Here is a 19909-nt window from a genome sequence, read left to right as displayed (position 1 = left end):
TTTACTGCCAGTGTGAAAGACTACATGGTTTTGATTCCTAGGTTGTGTGTTTGAGTCCTGGATTATGTGCTGTTGTCTGATATAAAACCATCGTTTCACTTTCTCTTTCTTAAGGAATGTAGCTGCACTGAGGAAGGGCTATGGCTATGCACTACAAGAGCCTGTGTTTCATAATTTCCTTTGAGAAGAGATTTTTCTCTAATGTGATTATGTGCAAGAAATCCAACAACCTTCCAGCAGGTATGGAGACTGGAACAATGCATAGATAGTATCACTGCCTATATTCTATTCAAACTGCTGTAGTGGTGGTTTTTGTAATAGTCTGAGACGAGAGTGGACAGGCTGTCAATTAAGTTTAGTTGAAAATAATGACATGCAAAATGAGTTGCCTTTTCACTCATTTTAACAAAGGTGTCTTGAAATAGATTGTTTCAAGCATCCTCTCCTTCCCTCCAATTCCTGGATGCCTCAGTCTAAGACAGGTATTTCTACCTTCTGTAACTAAGACAGGTATTTCTACCTTCTGTAATGTTTTGCACAATACATTTCTGTTGTAAAAGAATCAGATTTTCCAGCTGGATTTGCTCGCCTGTCACAACCATGAGGTTACTGTAATGTTCAGGCTGACCTCATCAAGAACAAAAAACTAGATGCATCATGGCAGATGAATTTCTGCTAGTGAATGCAGCTTCTGTAGAAAACAGCAGGAACACAAAGCAGTGCAGCAGAACATAAAAAGAAAGTTTTCTCAGTAGAGGAATCTAACCACTTCTTGCAGAAAGTGGGGATCCTAAATGAAAGCTGCCAGGATCAGCACAGATGCAAAATAAACATACCAACAGATGTTTTAGGCCGAGTAACTTCGTTTTTCTTTTGTTGATGTGTAGGCAAGGGTCGGGTATACAGATTCTACAGCACAGATTTTAGTTGGCCTTTAGCTGTGTGTATATATATACACCCAAGTGAGCAAATCATCACGTTGTGTTACAATATTCCTTGATGATGTGCTGGGAATAGCACATGGAAGTGGTGCTTTGGAAGCCCACCACATACCTTGATGAAACTTCTAGTAGCCTTCCAAGACCATGCACATTAATACGTGTGGAGGCTCTGCAGCTGGGGCTGCTGGAGCAGTGCTCACAGCCTCTGCACCCCCTGCCTGCAACAACCAGGTGCCTGCTCCCTATGGGTGTCTGGACTGCCCAGCCTGGGCCCGAGTTCTCATCAGGAAAGTGACGTGACTCTGGGAAATGACTGAGGCTGGTGGCTAGGTCCATGCAGGCGTGCAGGGGGATGGCTGCCTAGCCACAGGTGAATCAAATGTGCAAATTCCCCTTGGTGGCCTTCCTGGGTCTCACATCTAGTTCTTATCTCTCAAAGACCTGCTCCACCTGCAATTACAGATTTGTCCCTGCCTTTGACTTTTAATACAGATCAGTGACAGTGCTACTTATTTGCCCTGTGCAAGGAGTGAAGAAGGGTTTAATGTGCATCCTGACATCAGGCTGGAGTTGGAGGTATGTGCATTACGTGTTTTATAGCTAGAGGGACAGACAAAATATATTGTTTTGAACATGCAAGGTGTACAGGATATTTTATCTGTGATAAAATCTGGATTAATTTCATGCTCATGATGCGCTAGGAAAGAGTCAGCACTAGATCTCCCTGAAATTCACCATCCTGCCTCCATAGTTTTCTTTCTTTCTAGTAAGAAGGTTTTTGGTGAACGTAATGCTGCTGCAGCTAGGAACAGGGCTTAAAATAACACTGAGGCTCTGGCTTGGATTGGTAGCCTCTGGCAGCTGTAGATTGCCAGGAAGAAATTGTTTGCATCCTCAAACTGTAGGGGATGTTCCTACTGGTGCAGAAATATTATTAATTGCTTTGTGCTGTGGCAGGCTTCTAAGGAGGTAGATTTTCTGTGGAAAAAGACAACCCAGGGGACAGGCAGCAGGTGTGTGCTGCTGTGAGGCTGGATGACTCAGGCTGTGATGGTCTGTGTCCTGACTAAGAACTTGAAGGACAAAATTTGCTGCAATGACTCTTTCATTTTGTCACTTTAATGCTGGAGAAAATTTACCACATCAACATTTCAGCACTATGCTCTGTCAGTGACAGGCCAAAAATAAACCAGTTTGTTTTATTGCATGGGCATTAGACAATGTGAAAAGAAGCCTCACTCAGACAGGTCATTGGTTTTAATTTGCTTCAGGCCATCTGGTAACCAGCCATTCTTCTTAGGCACTGAGCACTGAGGGGCTGTGTGCTACACTCATTTGGTTTCAACACACAGAATCACAGAATCATACAGTGGTTTGGGTTGGAAGCAACCCTAGAGATCACCCAGATCCAACCCCCTGCCATGGACAGGGACACCTCCCACCAGCCCAGGTTGCTCAAAGCCCCAACCAGCCTGGCCTTACAGTTTCTCTGGGCAGCCTGTGCCAGTGCCTCACCACCCTCTGACTGAATAATTTCTTCCAAATATCTAACCTAAATCTACCCTTTTGTAGTTTAAAGCCCTTACCCCTTGTCCTGTTGCTACATTTCCTGACAGAGTCCCTCCCCAGCTCTGCTACAGGCCCCCTTTAGGTACAGGAAGGCCACAATAAGGTTTCCCCGGAGCTTTCTGCAGGCTGAACGACCCCAACTCTCTCAGCCTCTCTATTGGAGAGGTGCTCCAGCTGTCTGAGCATCAGTCACAACACAGAAGCCACTGCCTGTTTCAGGTGTAGTTGATAGACCAGTCTATCAATTTTTTTACATGGGGAAAAAAAAAAGGGGGGGGGGAGGGGAGGAGGAGTCCTGCTCCCTCCCAGGACATGTATGAGGATGGAGAGCTCTCTGTGGAAGCAAGGTGTATCTTGTCTCTCAATCCTTTCCCCTTGCTGGTAGGTGTGGTGGTAGGTTTTAATTACAGCAGGTTGCATGCTCTTTTTATTGCAAATTGCCTTGCTTCTGGGTGCAGTGCTGAAGCATGCTGCCTGGACAGGGCTGAAGACGGCTGTCCCAGGGCTGACAACTCCAGGGCTGTGCACCACTTCTGAACATCAGGAGAGTGGATATGAACACTCTGATGTCCATCTTGTGCAACCTCTGTGGGGCTTGTCTTAGAAGACCCTGGGAACGTGTGTGTCGTCTCTCAGTAGATCTGGGCAGTTCCCTGATTCTCACCCCAGACATGGCACGCGGTGGAGATGTTCCTCAGTGAGGGAACAACTCAGGCTCTTCAAAGGGTCACCCAGCTGTGTGCAGGCAGATAAGGGCTGGAAACAGGAGCGAGGCTCACATTTGCCTGTGTCCCTGATGTCTGTGGCTGATAAAGAGACTTGCTGATTGTCTTCCTGTCAGCATCCCTGTGCATCTTTGGCAGCTGAAAGATAAAAGGGCTTCTGTGTGTAGGAAGAGAAATAACCAGAGCTCCCATCTGGGTTCTGCAGCCTGAATCACGCTGGAGCTGGGCTCTACAGAGAAAGGTGATATTATAAAGGATCCTGGGGAGAAATCAGCTCTGGTCCAACCTGTGTCACCCTGGCAGGTGGTCAGAAAAGGAGTGTGCACTCTGTCTCTGCAGTGGGATTCAGCACTTGCTGCCCTCTCACCACTGGGCATACAACTTGTGTGGAAATTGCATTTCACAGGAGGCTTCAATTTTTACAGCAGACATTCGGCAGCTTGCCAGCATGCAGCTACTGCCTTCAAAGAGCTGCCAAGTGCCAGCTTTCTTGGGTTCCACTGAGCTTTAGGTGCTTCTTGCTCTTGCATCCAAAGCAGCTTTACACGTAGGTCAGGAGTGAATGGTCCCATCCCAGTCTGGTGCCTGGTCGCCACAAAGTCCTGTGTCCCATCACCAACATCAGGAGCTATAAGCTCCCCATGTGCTCCTTGTACACCCTTCCTTTCCTCCTCTTGCTTCCATGAGGGCATACTCATTTTCCTGATTCCCTCCTGACCTTGTATGTGCATTCTCAAGTGCATTTCCAGGGCATCAGCTGCTGTCATTCAGTTTTGCAGCTTGTGTAGCTGTACTTTTTCCTTTATTTTCTAACGCTAATTGCTATAGACCACAGCTACTTCCAGCTGAGCTTACTCCTTGTATTTATAGGAGCCAATGACAGGCTGGTAAGTAGGTACCAAATAATAACCTAGGTGAGAATATGGCCATCACAAAACCATGCTTTCCTCTGGCACCTGCTTAAATTTTGATTCTGTAATGGCTTTTCCTCTCTGAATTTCTAAATTACCTTGATGAGGTATTAATTTAGGCTACCATTGCACATCTTTGAGATGGTAAAGCCATAACACATCTCCAAACCAAGAACTTCTGTTTTCTCTAGATTCAAGGAGAGAGGCAGCTAAGTGCCGATCACCGAAACAAGTTGCCTTCCTTCAAGAAAGGGGGCTGCACTCATATGTTTAAAGACAGCACCTGACTCAGCAAGGCCTTGAAGCACATCCTTGTTTCTGGCCTCGGAAGTAGGAGCTGGTGGAGGCAAAGCAAAGCTGTGTGCGAGAAGGGCAAGAGGTAGCTTGCACGCTGCAGATGTGATGATGGAGAGACAGCAGCAAAGCATTAATACCAGTTTTCCATTGTGTGGGAGTGCACTGCCCTCAGCCCCTTCCCAGCTGTGTGGCTAGGTGATCAGAAGCACTTGGCAACTACACAGAGTAAGTGCATGGCAGGTGTTTCTAGGTGCTAATTTCCTTTCCTTTAAATAAGTGATGGGAAAATAGTCATCACCTCACTGTCTTCACAGCTGGCATAGTTTTCTTGAGCATCCATCACAGATGTCTTTGGCTACCTCTTAAATAAGTGCAAGTAATGACCAAAAAAAGGAGGAAAAACTCATGAGAATTAAAACTGGGGGAAGGAAGATAAGTGAAGGAAATGGTTGAAGTGGCCATTTTGGAATAAAAGTTTTGTGATTAAGGGGCATAAGAAGTGCAGGCCTACTCTACTGGGTGTGCATGCACTTAGCACCTTAAATCCAGGATCTTTGCAAACATGGTTTAATATTTTGAATAATCCTCTTAAGGGGGTCATTTTACAGTTCAGAAACTGAGGCAAAAGGAAGGTAAAAACCTTTCCAAAGGTGCAAGTGCTAAGCAGAACTGAAAGTAGAGCCTTGGAGTCTTGCCTCTTCATTCTCTTCTCTGACTGCAGCTCTCTTCTTAGATCCCCTGCAAGTGTTTTTTTGGTTGAGGTATGCATTAGGCTTGGACAATTACATTCAGTTGTTAGCAAGGATAATGATATTAAAACAAAGCAGCTGGGTATCTCTAGAGGTCTACAAGGAAGCGTGTGATGCTCCAGTAAGAGCAGCACTACCAGGAACGTGATGAATGCCACGGCTAGGTATGGAGTAATAGAGCACAAGAACCAGCCTTTTAATGGCCCATTAAGGAGAAATATCATGTACAGAAGTTGAGGCTGTTTTTGATAATAGTTTCCTAAGAAAATGTTGCACTCTACCCATAGGATCAGTTGAGCAGTTTGTTTTGACTTCTGTGGTGTCTAGCTAATAAAACAGAGCTTACTGACAGGTGTGTGAGTACAGAGTGATAGAACATCTCCCTTGGTCAAAGCTTACAATCTCCAGCTGGTGCCAGCATCCCTCAGAGGTCCTGTATGTTTCATGTAGCATCTCTGAACCAGAGGCTGCCTGTTTGCTTTTCATCCTCCTCCAGCTGTGCTTTGGCTGTCTGCCTGACGTGGCTGGCATGGGAGGGCTATCTTTTGGGAGCAGGTACCAGTCCTTCAGGGGATGATACCCATGCTGCTTTAGTGCCAACACTTTAGTACCAATATCTGGGGGTTAGTGCTCAAGAACTCCTTCTGATTGAAAAATACTTTAGATAAATTAGGTGGAACTAATGAGTTTGGATATACTGGGAGGCACATAGCTACCTAGCCGGGCATCTCAAAGGCCTGTTGCAAGCAGAGGCTGGCCATGTATTTTGATGAAGTGCATCTTCCTTTCTCAGCATTTCATGTGAGTGTAATCAGACCTGCTAGGGGTCAAAGCTGGTAACACCACTGTTCAAGGGAAGAGTAGAAGTATGCAGAGATAAAATCTATGAGCTGCAGAAAAGATGTGGAATCAGTAACGTGAGGTTTGGTGAAACAAATACTGAGTGGTCAAACGTTTTCCCTCTGTACTATATTTACCTCTTGCAGCAGTTTGTCCCAGATACAAGCCATGGTCCGGAGTTATTCACAGGCATTTGAGGATGCAGTTTCTATGAAAGATGCCATCCTAAATAAAGCTGTATTGATTCAAAGGGAAGGGATAAGCTTTACAGACATTAAGGGAGCAGGGAAATGCTGGTTGAGAAGCAGAACCTCTGAAAGGGATCAGAGGCTGGAAATAGAGTTGCCCGTGGATTAGCAAATAATACTAACACAAAAGTGGAAATAGCAAAATACCATTTGGTGGAGAAAGGAGCATAACTTGAGGAAGAAAATCCCATTCTGTTCTGCAGCTCAACACTCAGCTGCTAAAGGAGGTGAATGATCCAGGAGAGGGGGACTGAAGTTGCAAGCTGCAGTTGAACATTGCCTGCCACCGACAGGGAAATGGGTGAGGGGACAGGAGCCTGGGCAATGAAAGTGGCTTTTGCCTTTGCACGTGGTATACCCTGGAAGTGCCCTTATCCCAGGAGCTGGTCCTTGATGCTCTTCTGCATGTTGGAGATTGGCTTTACTTTGTGAGGAACCAAATGTTCCTAAAAGCTACCCTTAGCTGAGGGTATTATTTGAGGGTATTATTAGAGGAAAATAATTTCTCACCTTCCCTAGCAGGTAGGTGGTGGTTGTGCTAGGTAGCATCCTCTTTTCCCACTGCAGCTGTAGATAGGAAAGAGGGAAGCAAGTCAAGACCCTGGCACAACTTCAAAGGAGAGAAAAAAAGAAACATCTCATTTTGAATGGTAAGGGGAAGAAGAGATTCCCTGTCTTCCTGAGCATGCTGTCTTCTGCCTATGCCATTGCCTTCTCTTCCCCGTGTACCTGAAATAAAGACTTCTCTGCTGAGACACATGATACTCTGAGCCTCATTCCAATACCTCAGGCTCATAGCAAAGAACAGCAAAATGCAGAAGGTTTGGCACTCCAGTAACATTGCCTGGGGTATGAGTGACGGCAGGGTGGAAATAACTGAGCTGGTGAAAAATTGGCCAAGGAGACACCTGCTGCTTTGGGACGTACAGGAGAAGGGAGACATATTGGTGTCGCTGTGACACCCAAGTCAACTGATGTGCTTGATCTACATGAGGGGAAGTCAGATGCAGAATTAAGATCAGCTTAAGTGAGGGAGAAAATGTCTAAGGAAAGTCTGGGATAATTGCACGCTGAGCTGCAAAGGCAGTATTCAACACTTCCCTTTTGCAGACGGAATAGGGTTGAGGGATATATAAAATACCATGGAAGTGCAGAGACTGGACCAATGGAGATGAATTCACCGCATCTCCTCTACTCCTGCAAAGTCAGTAGGGCTCAGACCAAACTCTGGAAGCCAAAAATTTTTTCTATTTTTGCTCCTGACTGTGGATATGAGTGTGGAATCCGGGGAGAAGCTCACAATCCTGATAGAAAGCCCAAGGCACCCCTTTGAGAAGTGCTCTGGTGGTGGAAGGAGAGCTTGAAGACCTTTGCCTTAGGACAGAAAGGGCTCTGGCACTGCAGGCAAAACGTGCAAGAGGATCAGAATGGTTCTGTGTGAGTGAGGGTGCTCTGGGAAGGAAGTTGTCAGCCTTTCAGCGGGTTGCAGCATTTCAGGAAGCACAACCACATTATGATCAAACATTCTTTTCATTGCAACAGATGACAAGACAGTTTTTCAGCAGACATTCAATTATTGTTTGAAATAGATGGTTGAGTATAAGGGGAAAGTTCTCCTTTTAGATGAAGCTTCTTTTCACTTGGGACTTCTGCAATCAGAAAATACAGCTGTAGCAGCTGGATCCTCCTGCCTCTGAGCTTTCTGGATCTACATCTGAATTTCAAAAGTACAGGCTGCTTAAAATATCTGAGATGCTGGACTGTAATGTCAGCCTGAACTATGTAACATACCGCAGCATAGGTAAATAATAAATAACATCTTTCCAGTGCTGTCACCTTCTTAATAGGAACAGTAGAAACAAAAATAGTGTTCTTTGTCTGCTAAATTTATCACCCTTCAGTGACACCTGGGTGAAATCCACCAGTTACACAAGGAGCAAGTATTTACACTCCTCCTGCCTGCTCCTGGGCTCACACGGCAGGCTGGGCCGAGCAGGCTGCAGGCTTGATGGTCACTTTGAGGCTGCTTGAGGTTGCCTCTGATTCACAGAGCAATGTGCCCATAAGCCTGCCCTTGGAAGACCGTGTTTGGATGTCCTGCATGAGCTATTCCAAGCAGATATCCTGCTTCACCTTCGGGAAGGAGGGTCTCAACTGCCACAAAATGAAGGGATTAACCCCTTCTTGGTCACTTGGGTTTGTCCAGCTTCCTTTCCTCACATTCATGTTTGTGAGATACGGAATATCCCAAACCTCCAGGACGTCATCATCTCTAACATGCCATCATCGTGTCTGCAAATCTGCCAGGGCAACGGCAAACCCACGGCAACATGCAAGCATGGGTCAGGGTGAGAAAGCACAGCAGCAGAGCTGGTCAAGGTAGATCACAATCCAAGGTTGCAAAGCCACCTGCAAGATTCCTGTCTTACATGCTGAGAGACTTTAAGTAAAAAGTCTCCCAAAAGAAGTACATGGAAGAAAAATGACGAGAAACCTTTCCAGTGGTGGTAAGTTCAGAGGTTCCTGGATTCCTTCAGTTGTTTGTGGGATCCAGCAATAGAAACTAGTGCAGAGGTTTGGAGTTCAATATTTGCCTGGAAGTACATTAGCTGTTTAAGGTATCTCCTGCCAGCCAAATCAAAACAGATTATTCATCAAGCATATGCGTGTGCCTGCCTATCCCATAATACACTCAATTACTGAAATTTTAACAGAAAATGTCTCACTGCAAAGTCACTGTTTGTGTTCAGCCTGAAATATTTTTCTTTCTTCTGGCAAGGCCAGCCTCTGTGGTGTGGCAGCACGGCCTGAGGAGTGCCACAGCACAGGTGAAAGCCAGCTGTGTCTTCTGTACCACCCTGAAAGACAGATCAGGGAGTTATGGCTTCGGGAGACGAGATGAAACCAAGTCCCTCCACGTTTCTCGAACAGGCATTACAGACAACAGGGTGATGAGCTCATTTTCTGTTGTCTCGAACACAGCTGTAAAAATGCCATCCGAGGGTTTCTTGTTTATTCTTTCTCAGCGCCGTTTCCCCATCAAATGTGTTCAGCTTGCAAGTAAACATTGCCTTGGATCTGAGCAGAAAGGCAACTCAGAAAGTGAAAACCTGTTCAATCTGCCTCTGACTGTTAGCTGCAATAAGATTTCTAATGTTCAAGCTTAGGTGACCGGATTACGGAGCTAAATCAGGATGTTGAAAAGCTAAGAGCAGTTTTGCTGCATTGCTGAGGCTACCTCTGTTTATTGCTGCTGTATTAGCTTCTGCAGGCAGAATCTCGCGGAGAGTTGTTTGGATCCCTTCCCATTCAAATGCATATATGGGTGAGAGTAAATGGATGGATTTTCATCCTGCAGAGCAAACCCATGCTCGCTAAAGGGCCTTTTATTTCTCTGATATCTAATCCTTTCCTTTGGCAAAGTAAATAATGAGACACTTCTGCAGATCTGATTAAGCTCCTGGTCCCTTTTTAAAGGACAGTAGATCAATACTATTACTAAATCCATTAAACAGTTCTTCACACTTCAGCTGTGCTCTCTCTATGATATATGAGAAAGAACAGAGGGGTATTTTGGCTATTATATGGAAAATGCATGCTAGAACCTTTTCTTGTGTTCCGCTTTCTCTCCCTGGCTCCAAGCCACTCGCATCCTGCAGGCTGCCCAGCCCTCGCACTCAGCCTCGCCAGCCAGAAGTCACCAGGGAACTGGGATATGGGAGGGAATTTTGCTTTTCCATCTCCTAAGGCTGGGATCCATCAGTGCTATCTGGAAGCTCTGTCTTCCAGTTACTTTGTGATGACAAGTGAGCTGAAGTAGGTCTCCATTTATGTTTTTGTTTTAATGTCTGTTTTCTGCTGCTACTCTGATAATTTCTGTGGTCCTCACACGAGAATCGGGGCACCACAACTCTGTGCCCGTAATGACACGGTGTCCGCAATGGTGTCCCAGCGTGGTGTGTTTGTTGGGAATTACCTACTTTCCCCATTTCTCCCATAAGGAAAGCCAGTATTGATGTGACAGGACAGTACCACCCCAGCAGTACAAGTCTCCTACAGTCTTACAAGACAGATCAGGTACCGAAAATGCTGGGGACACTGAAACCCCTTTCTCCACCTGAGGTGGTACCTCCAGGTCAAGCAGTGCTTGAGAGAAGAGCGTGACTTTCTGTTGTGATGGATGTGCCACCATTAACTGTTCTGAGATTAAATTTATTAACTTTGCAACAATATAAAGATGTTACTGCAATGTGACAGGTCTACTTTAAGAATGTGAACAGAGGTAGATAGGGATAGAGACTGAGGCAGCCAGGGAAAGCAGTTTGGGGATGACTGTAATTGGCCTGTGTGTTGTAAGGCACGGAGAAGGAAAGCAAAGCAACATAGTGCTTAACAATGCCATGAAATCCTAAAATATACTGTAAAGAGGGACGGTGAGTAGGAACAAGCTCAGGTTCTTAGGGCAGCAGCCAGAGAGCCAGGGCTTGATATTTATTTTCTGTGCTGCAACTCTCTCTACCACCATGTGCAGGCTTTTGGACCTTTGCTTTGCTCATTTGTGAAATAGAACTGAAAGCCTGCAGGGGTGCTGTGAGGATGTAATCGGTCTGTTACACGCGTTGAGATCTCGGAGGTTAAAGGCAAAGTGTTACAATAAATCTGAGGATGAGGTAAGCAACCCGACGTGCATTCATTCCTGGCTGTGGTGTGACAGCACCGCCAGCCAACCTGAGAGCTCCATCTGCATCCCGCTCCCCGGAACCGCGTTGTAATTATGCCTCATTGTGCTGCTTTTTTGTTCAACAACTTGCTGGCTGTTTCTCATGTCAAATGAATTATTCAGCAGCAGACTGTGTTCTTGTTTTTAACAACAGCACCAACAATACTTCATGCTCATGGAGTCCCTTCAAAAGTGTGCTGGAAACATTAATTCCATAACCAGCGATGTGAGATGGGGTGAGCTCAGTGCACTGAGAAATGAGACTGTGACATGGGCCAAGTAATGCTGGGAGCTGCAGATCTAGGAGAAAAGTCCAGCTTCTACTGTTCTGCACAGTCTTTCTTCCCCTCTGAGCTACTTTTCAGCAATGTTGTCATGAGCCAGATCCTCAGCTGCTATAATCAGCATTATTGCCTTCGATGCCACAGGGAAATAGCAGCTTTTGTCTGGATCCATCCAGCCCACATTTTCAGGCTGAAGTCCCATGGACTTCCCATGGATAACCTGACATTTTTTAGATGTCATTAGCTCACTGCTGCCATCAAGGTTGTTCAGTGAAGATAAATGATGCCTGCTTGTGCCTGGCCACTTCCCCTGCACTTCAGAGGTACTCTTAGATCTCATGCCTGCCTGAAGATCTGACATAGTGGGCTTTATAGCATCACCGATAATCTTGGAAAGTCAGGGATTTAACTACCCTACAAGCAATGATCTGGACTCAGCAATTAACACCTCTAAGCATGAACCCAGGCATGGAGCCTGCAGTGGGTAAGGAGTTCTGGCAGCATCCTACAGCACAGTTCAATGTAACCAAGCAGCTGCAGGTTTGAGTTTGTTCTTGCCATGGGTCTCCTGCAGAGTATCAGATCCAATTCAAAGCTAGCTTTTCCCTGGGCCTAGGATACTCAATGATATTAGATCACTAAGATCCCATCAAAGTCCTCATAAACCTCACATTGCTTATGACTTGTGCATGGCACATTTCTTTGGTGTTTTTAAAGAAGGAAACACTGGAATGTGTGTATTCAAATCCTACACGCTACCAAGCCCAATCTTCAGCTGTACACACTTTCTGTTGTTGAGAAAGAGCAAACTGCAAGCAAATGCCTGTGGTACTTACTACCTGTGAGTGTGGAATAGAAATTTGTGAAGAAAAAAAAGAGGATACAGAGCATAATCTTCGCTGGAGTCTGCACAAACGTTGATTAACGTTTTCCCATTTTCCCACTTTTTACCCTTAATCATCACTTTTATCAAGCACCTTCTGTTTTTCTGTTGGTGGTCAGAAGCATGAGCTGCTGACAAAACAAGACAACGTAAGAGAGCTGGGGGTTCAGACCTGTGGGTCTCACTGCCTGTGCCTTCAACTTAGAAGTTTTTTGAACAAAACGTCTATCTTTTGTCTGACTAGGAGATGCTGGGGAAAGAACTTGCAGAACAACACACCACCTCTGGATTTTTCTGCCATTCTTAAATGCTCACATTTTGCTCAGGCTTTATTAATCCTGCTTGTTCTGGATGATCTGAATGTGCTTGGCTCTGTAGGTGATCTAAAAGAGCAGTAGGAATTGCTTTGCCTGGTGAAAGACAAGTGCAAATGATGTTCCCAACAGACTGTGACTCTCAGCCATCAGTGTTTTTCTTAAATGCTAAATGATTGCAGAGGCCTTTTATGTGCAGGTCTTGTTAGCAACACCACAAAAGTGGAACAGGTATATTGATTCTACCCACCCCGCCCAAAAGTTGATACTTTATGACAGAATCTCACTTTTGCTTTGTCTTAAACTTTAACTATGTGTATCCTTTAAAAACAGAGAGATACAGATCTGTTCATTGTGTGGAAAAAGAATTGTGATTTCTCATTTCCTGGAATGTAATTGTTTCTCTGTCAGATAGGATGCAACTCAGTAAGGAGTGTTAAAGACAGAATTAAACCTGGATAAGAAAAGCAGTTTGGGGTGAGACTTGAATGTGAGCCAAAGTTGTCTTGATAATGCAAGGAATGCAAAATTTCTTACTGGAATGTATAAGTAGGCCTATCGTATACAGGACATCTGAAATCATGTTTCTGCTTTGTCTTGTGCTGGAGGACTGTCCTGTTCTCATCACCGCACTCCAGTAAAGATGGAAACCACCTGGAAGAAATCCAGAGGCGAGCCAGGAGAATAACCAGAGAGCCAGAAAACTTGCTCAGTTGAAGAAATGTTGAGAAAAGCTGCAAGATCAGAGTTCTACAGAAGAGTCTTTCTGCAAAGAGAAAATACATTAGTTGTATTTGCTGTAGCTAAAACAGGAATTAATTGGTTTAAGTCACCGCAAAGGAGACTTATTTTAAGCTTTAGTAAAAAGTCTCTTAACTTTCCATCTCTGAAGGCTGTGGTATTTTGTCACAGGAGGCTTGTAAGAACAGGTTAGACAAACATCTCTCAGGAGCAGATTAACTTAATCTGACCTAATTGCCTTAAGGCAATGGGGTGATGTAGATGCTCTCTTGAGGATCTTTTCCAGTCCTATTTTTGGAGTTAGTATTGCCTCAGCTTTATGGTGTGAGATGACATGGCTTGGCTGGCACAGCATCAACAGAGCTGTGGTATTCCTGCAGGGAATCTGTATTACACTGCTGCTGAGTGAAAGGAGAGATTCCATCTTTTATTAGAGAGCCCTTCTTTATTAATTAACTAAGTCCATCTGACATTGGATCATAGAGATGTAAAAATTTGGGATCCCTTGAGCTCCACGTCAGCCTCTAGACAAATAACAGCTGAAATAGGAAATGGTGCCCCAGATGACTGAAAATAAGAGAGAGCCCTTACTACTCAGATTTAAGGAGCCTCTCTAAGCAGGGACCTACCCCTACCCCAGGATGGCTGTGTAGTCCCAAAGACTGAGAGTCACAAACTGGGACTCAGCAATGGAGATATGGCAGTCAGAGGTCACCCTGGCTTTCTGAGCCACCCTGCCAGCTTGTGGGGCTGGTATCAGACACCGGCTTCTGGACCCATTTTGTGAGCATCCTGATCTCACTGGAGATCTAAAGAGCCCTGTGAAAGGGCCTGCAGCTTGGTTTGCTATGCTTATTTCAGGGAGCAGGCTTATGAGCTCTTCCTGAGTCAATGCTCAGAACTTGCCAACAGGCAGCCAAGCCTCAGAGATAACCTACTGAAGTTGGCAAGCTGTTGGTTGGATTTAATTCAGCCCCAGCAAGATGCAGGAGACCAGCTCTGAGTGAGGGAACATGCCATTTACATGTGGCCATTTTTCTAACCAGGAGTTTGTAGGAGGCAGTATGAGACAGCTGGGTTTTATCTGATGCCAAAAGATTTGCTGTAGCACAGTACTGCTACTGTGTGAGGAGAAGGGAAGATGCAGTCTGCAGCTGTCAGTCCTTTTTGGGGAGCTGGTGCCACAGTCCCTTTCAGTCGATGACTGTCCCCTAAGCCTGCTCCAGGCTACGCTAAGCTGCCTTCTCTGGGTTGCCATGATTGAATGAGAATAACTCTGGCAGCCAGGCTGGCTACAAACCACCCATTGTTGCTTAAAGGAAGTGAAAATCCTTGTGTTCCCATCTGTAAATCCCCCATGTGTCTTTGATAAGCACAATCAAAGGAACACTTAGTCCATATGTGTCATTCTGGGTAATCTGAACGCGTACTTTTCCTAGCGACCACTAAAATACATTTTATTTGAGTATGATAAGCATGGCAACAGCTTCTGTCTAGTTCAAGAGTTGAAGACACTGCTGCAAAAGAGGAACGAGGTGGGACTGCAGCTGAGTTTGAATCACTGCTGAAACAGGAATGATAGCAAAATTTTCTCCCCAATGAATTGGAACAGCAGCCAGCTTTATGGACAACTTTGGCAAAAGGGCTACCATCTGAAGTGATCAAGGAAATCACACTCCTTGTCAGCCTTGAAAAACAAAGCTTTCATTTGTTTTGTTTCAGGTCCCCAAACAATTCTGCCCTCAAAGCAGATAGTAAAGGTGGGTTACCACTTCCAGACAATACAGGTTTTAAAATAACAACCTTTTGCATATCCCCTCACCCCAGTGCTTCTGCAATGTGTTTAAAAATATAATGAGACAAGGCAAGTTGGTCTGCCTCTTGGTTCACCATGTGAAAAGCAATACAAAGGCAAATGAAAGGGTTCAGCATGTAAAGATCCAGAGGTCTCTCTCTGCCTGAGGTCTCCTACTCACGTCCTCAGGAAGATGTCAGTCTGTCTCACTCCGGGGTCTCAGCTATGGAACATGGAAAAGCAGTTACTGTGGGGAAACATCAGTGACTGGATATTAACATCTAACAATGACCCCCCATGGGAAAGGCTTTCAAAAAACAAAGCAACAATAAAACTTCCTGCACTTCAAGACTTTGTCAGGATGACATTTCAGCTTGAGATTTTTGTTGCTTCTCTGTTTACCTGAAAAATACTCCTTTTATTTTAAAATGTGACTTTATCTGGCTGCAGTGACTGCTGGGCACAGTCCTCCCTGCAGAGCGGGGGGTCCGTGATGCTGCCACCCCTCAGCAAGAGATGTCTCCTACTGCCCGGTGTCTGCTCAGTGCTTGTGAGACAAAAAGTTGTAGGAGACACAGAAGAGTCAAGGCCACGTTTCAGGCTGTCAAGCTGGTTCAGCTTGGTTAGGAAACGCCATGTGGTGGGATGGGATGGGCAGCCTTGCAACGTCTTGTCCAGCTCTGTCTTGTGCAGCTCTGCCCTCAGGGCTGAGCCCACAGCCACCTTGTGCCCCTGGACACACAGGCTGGGGAATGTCTCCATAAATTATGGAAACAACGTAGTTGGGCGAGATGTGTTCATATTAAATCTAGTTTCAGTTACATGCAACCAGGTCTTTTTCCTTTCCCTCACAAGGATTTTTGTTTTGTTTTGTTTTTTCTTGGCAGAGTTTATGTAAAGCTTTTCTGCCATCTTCAGTGCCCATATTTTGCATTATGGATGTCAGTATTTCACGGCAGTCAACACCGAGCCTTTGACAGCACTGAGGTAAGCTGGGGCCTGGTACAGAAAATGTACAGTTTCATATGAATCACAGTTTTGATTTGTAGACCTGACAATAGACAAGAGAACATATGCTCAAATGCTTCTGTTAGCCCAGCTCTGAGGGGAAAACAGTGTAATGAGGAGAGCACAGTGGTGATTCACCCTTCCTTCAGCTCATCTTCCCTCACTGCTGCAGGCTGCGGTGGGCACCAGGGAGCTCTTGTCAGGGCGTGTGACGCCCTCGAGTCCCAGCCAAGCGTGGGACAAAGGCCTGTGTGTGTGACAGGACTCAGAGCATGGGCAATCACAGAAAATCTGGTGGCACGAATCATATGAGGATTCATGCGGGCTCCACAGTCCCAGCCAAGTTCACCTGCTCCCCGAATCCCCTCGCCAGCTCCAGCTGGCTGCACTCCGGGTTATTTCCTCACCAGCGACGGGCTGCTACCAGCTGGCAGGGGTTCACAGGCCCCGGCAGGCAACGGGAGCGAAGGGGAGCCCTCTGGAAGGAAGCAGAAGTTGTGGAAGTTAGTTACGGCAGGACTGCGGCTATTTATAAAACTTGGCTGGCGATGAAGGAAGGAGAAAGGCTGTGGGTAGGGCCTGTGAAGCCAGCCTCTCTGCCAGCACGGCTTCCTTCTCCCCTGCCGTGGCTGGATAGCTGAGCACGTGGGGCTCACAGCTACAGCCACGGCATTTTTCCCCACCTAATACCACTAGTAATTTTGCTACATAAGCCTGGAGGAGTCAGCTCTGGCATGTGCTGCCCCTTGCAGAGTGAAGGGGAAATTCAGAAGGGCTTTCTTCTGCTCCCCATCTCTGGTGGCGGGGACAGTTTGTTAAACCGGTCCCTGTATCAGCAGGTGAGAAAGACTGGGAATTTGTTCAGTGAGTTTGCTGCAATACAGTTGCCCTAAGAATAAGGAGAAAAAGGCGTATTGTGTTTCTTTCCTTTCTGCCTCATTTCCTCTCCTCCCCCTTGCTCTCTTATCTGTCCATGTAACGCAACAGATGTTTTCCATAGGATAATGAGTGGGCATGAAGCGAGGGTAGCAAGGCAATTTCCTGGGCACCACGCAATCTATTTGTTTCCTGATTCCCCACCATAACCACTGCTGGAAACAGTTGCTGCAGGCACAGCTTTCCAAGCTGAACGAGTTTGAGCTGGCCCCTCACTGTCACAAGGGGAAATTGGTCTCTGAGATGCAGAAAAAAAAGAGTCTTATCCCCTCCCTACACCTGTGGGACCACTTACACCCCCTTCTGCCTCACAGGCTGCTAACTGCCTCAAAGTCGTGTGTTGACACAGGTTTCCTCTCATGTTCTTATCTGCTATCTATGAATTTACCTTCCCTAAACTGTAGCTGGGAGAGGACTTGTGCAGCCAGGAGGGTGGCTTGCCTTTTTGTCACCTTCACTGAGGCAGCAGGGAGGCTGCTGGTGTGGCAGCACGGCCTGCAGCATTTAGCAGCTGAGGAGCTCATCAAAGATCTGCTGAGAACAACCTCTGGAAACCTTCTCATACCAGCTGCAGTGATACAAAGTCCTACTAATTGGTTATGCAAATCCATGAATAGTATTAAGGAACCTTATAATTAACTGCACCCTCCCAAGCATCCCATCTGGGTGGCATACTGTGCCTTTTTATTTAAATAACCCCCACCCAAGCCTCCCAACCATTGCATGGAGCTTCACAGAAGCAGCTCGGGAGCAGTATCAGTGTGCTTCAGGATGCAGAGGCAAAGCTGAGTAAAGAGGCAGAGAAGAGGGGTAGTCACCAGGTTGTGTGTGGATTTGGTGTGAATTCCCATTGCCCACACATACCCATCCCCTTCCCTTCTCCTGCCCCAGAAAAAGAAAAGAGAGAGGGTATGATCAAGAAATTCAGCATAAAGAAAACAAGGCAGACAAAGCCTCTGGAGATGTCACATAAACTGCCACAAGAACACAACCGCTTTGTAGTCAGCTGGGCTGAATTTTGGGGACATCATTCACACAGATGAAACTTGCAGAGAAATTCTAGTAAAGTGAAATGGAGATACACTGCTCAAGATCTTCATTTTCATTTTACAGGCACCTGAGTTCTCCAGCAAGCCAAAACAGCCAGACCTCTGCCTTCCCATCAGTCCTGAAAAACAGTCATACCCTCTTCTTAATATAAACAAAGGCTTCTGTCCTGTCCAGGCCACTTTTTCCAACTGCAGTGGTTAACACGTATTTGGAAAAATTCTGCAGCCAGCATATGTTTGTCTTCTCACAATTTCAAAAATGATTTTGCTGGAGGAAGGAAGCCTCCCCCTTCATTGTCCCCTCCAGCTGGAAAATCACCTCTAATCTTACTGTCCTTTTTCCTGCTATGTATCCTGCCAATTAAAACTGGGTTTTGTTATTAACTGCAAATAATGTGGCTAAGCCTTCGGTAGTTTTTTTTAAATTATTATTTTTTTCTCATAGTTTAATTCTCATTCTGCCCATGAACCTGGTTTTGGCTTGTAGTTTGCATCTCATGATCAGCTCAGCCCTCTCTCATTTCAGCCTCAGTTCTTGCTTGCTTTCAGCTTTCCTCCTGCTCAGCCAGGCATCTGCCATGTCATTTTACTCCTGCTGTTTTCACATGTGATGGGTGTATGGACTCATTTCCCATTGCACTGGACACATTTTAATCCTGCTGGGTACTTGGAGGGGCCTGTGTTCATTCCCCCATGTACTGCATGTTGTGGACATATGCATATGCCACCTGGCTGAGCTGGAGCGTTGTTTGCTTGTTTTGGCCTTTGGGATTTGTATTCCTACATTGCCATTTGACTGCTCAACATAAAAATACCATCAACTTGTAGTAGACATTGCCACCTTCAACAGAGGCTGTCTGTTCATGGTGCCACCAACTCCCTACAGCTGTGGGTGGAAACTTGGTGGGCCCCTGCCCATACATGATCAGCTGGCTGGTAAGGACTGCTCACAGGAAAAAACTCTACAAGGCAGAGCCGGCCGCTGTGGGGAGAGTGCAGTCCACAGGAGCTTTGTGGCCTTGGTGGCATTGTTGCTCTCTTCCTCCTTGACATGCACAGGGCCACCACATGGAGTTTTGTGTGTGTTTCTCTCAAGCTCTGTGTTACTGTGGAAGCACATAGATGCTACATAGCTGTCAAAACAGTCCCTGACTCTGTTTTCTTTCTGTTGACTTCCTTCTTTTAGCTTCTGGTGTGTGTGCGCACTGGTTGGAGGCACCAAGTGTCAAGGTACATAGGAACAACCATTTCCTGAAGAAAGTAGCTTCTTGTGTGTCACCTGGAGGCTCTTGGAGATCTTTTTCCTATGCACGTTCACAAATTTCCCACTTTCTCACATACTTAGTGATAGTCCTGGAGAAAAAGTGGCTGAGAACTGAGGAGTCAGTACTTTGGAGTGTGCTGTACCCCCTTTTTACTAACATAAGCTTGGACTGATGTGGTGACAATATGCCATTGAAGCCATTGCAATGGCTAGAACTGTTTCCAGACAAACTGATAAGGCCATGGACCTCCATCTCCAATGACTGGAAAATGCCTTTCCTCTTGTATTACGGCCATGAGTGACAAGCCTATCTTTGCTCACCTGTGCTTTCCTAGGGCAGAGACTGTGTAGGTGGTGCCCTCTCCCCTTGCATAGCCTGCAGGATGAATCCTCAGGTCACTCCTAGTGGAGGGAGACCTGCAGCTGTGGGGCGATCTGTCGTGAGCAATGTGAAGTAAGGGGGAGTCAGCTCTATTCGAATTCACTGCATGCCATGGTGTCTACAGGATATGGAGAACTTCATGCACCTGAGAATCAGAATCTTTTTATCTCTGTGTTTTACACAGTACTATATACATACACCTTACAGGCACCCAAACACACCTCTGCCTAAACTTTTTTTCCAGTTAACAGAA

At 45.9% G+C, this 19909-nt stretch overlaps 1 long non-coding RNA gene across 1 annotated transcript; it reads left to right on the top strand.

Annotated features, from left to right (window-relative positions):
• Positions 1–1302: 1302 nt before the first annotated feature.
• Positions 1303–18425, top strand: LOC118167580. Its single transcript, XR_004751198.1, has 3 exons — positions 1303–1517; positions 15905–16004; positions 18075–18425. It is a non-coding gene; the product is annotated as an uncharacterized LOC118167580 (long non-coding RNA).
• Positions 18426–19909: the final 1484 nt, after the last annotated feature.

The sequence above is a fragment of the Oxyura jamaicensis genome, chromosome 5 (assembly GCF_011077185.1).
Source record: "Oxyura jamaicensis isolate SHBP4307 breed ruddy duck chromosome 5, BPBGC_Ojam_1.0, whole genome shotgun sequence".
NCBI lineage: Eukaryota > Metazoa > Chordata > Aves > Anseriformes > Anatidae > Oxyura > Oxyura jamaicensis.
The sequence above is the reverse complement of the archived record's forward strand: the minus strand, read 5'-3'. Positions and strand labels throughout refer to the sequence as shown.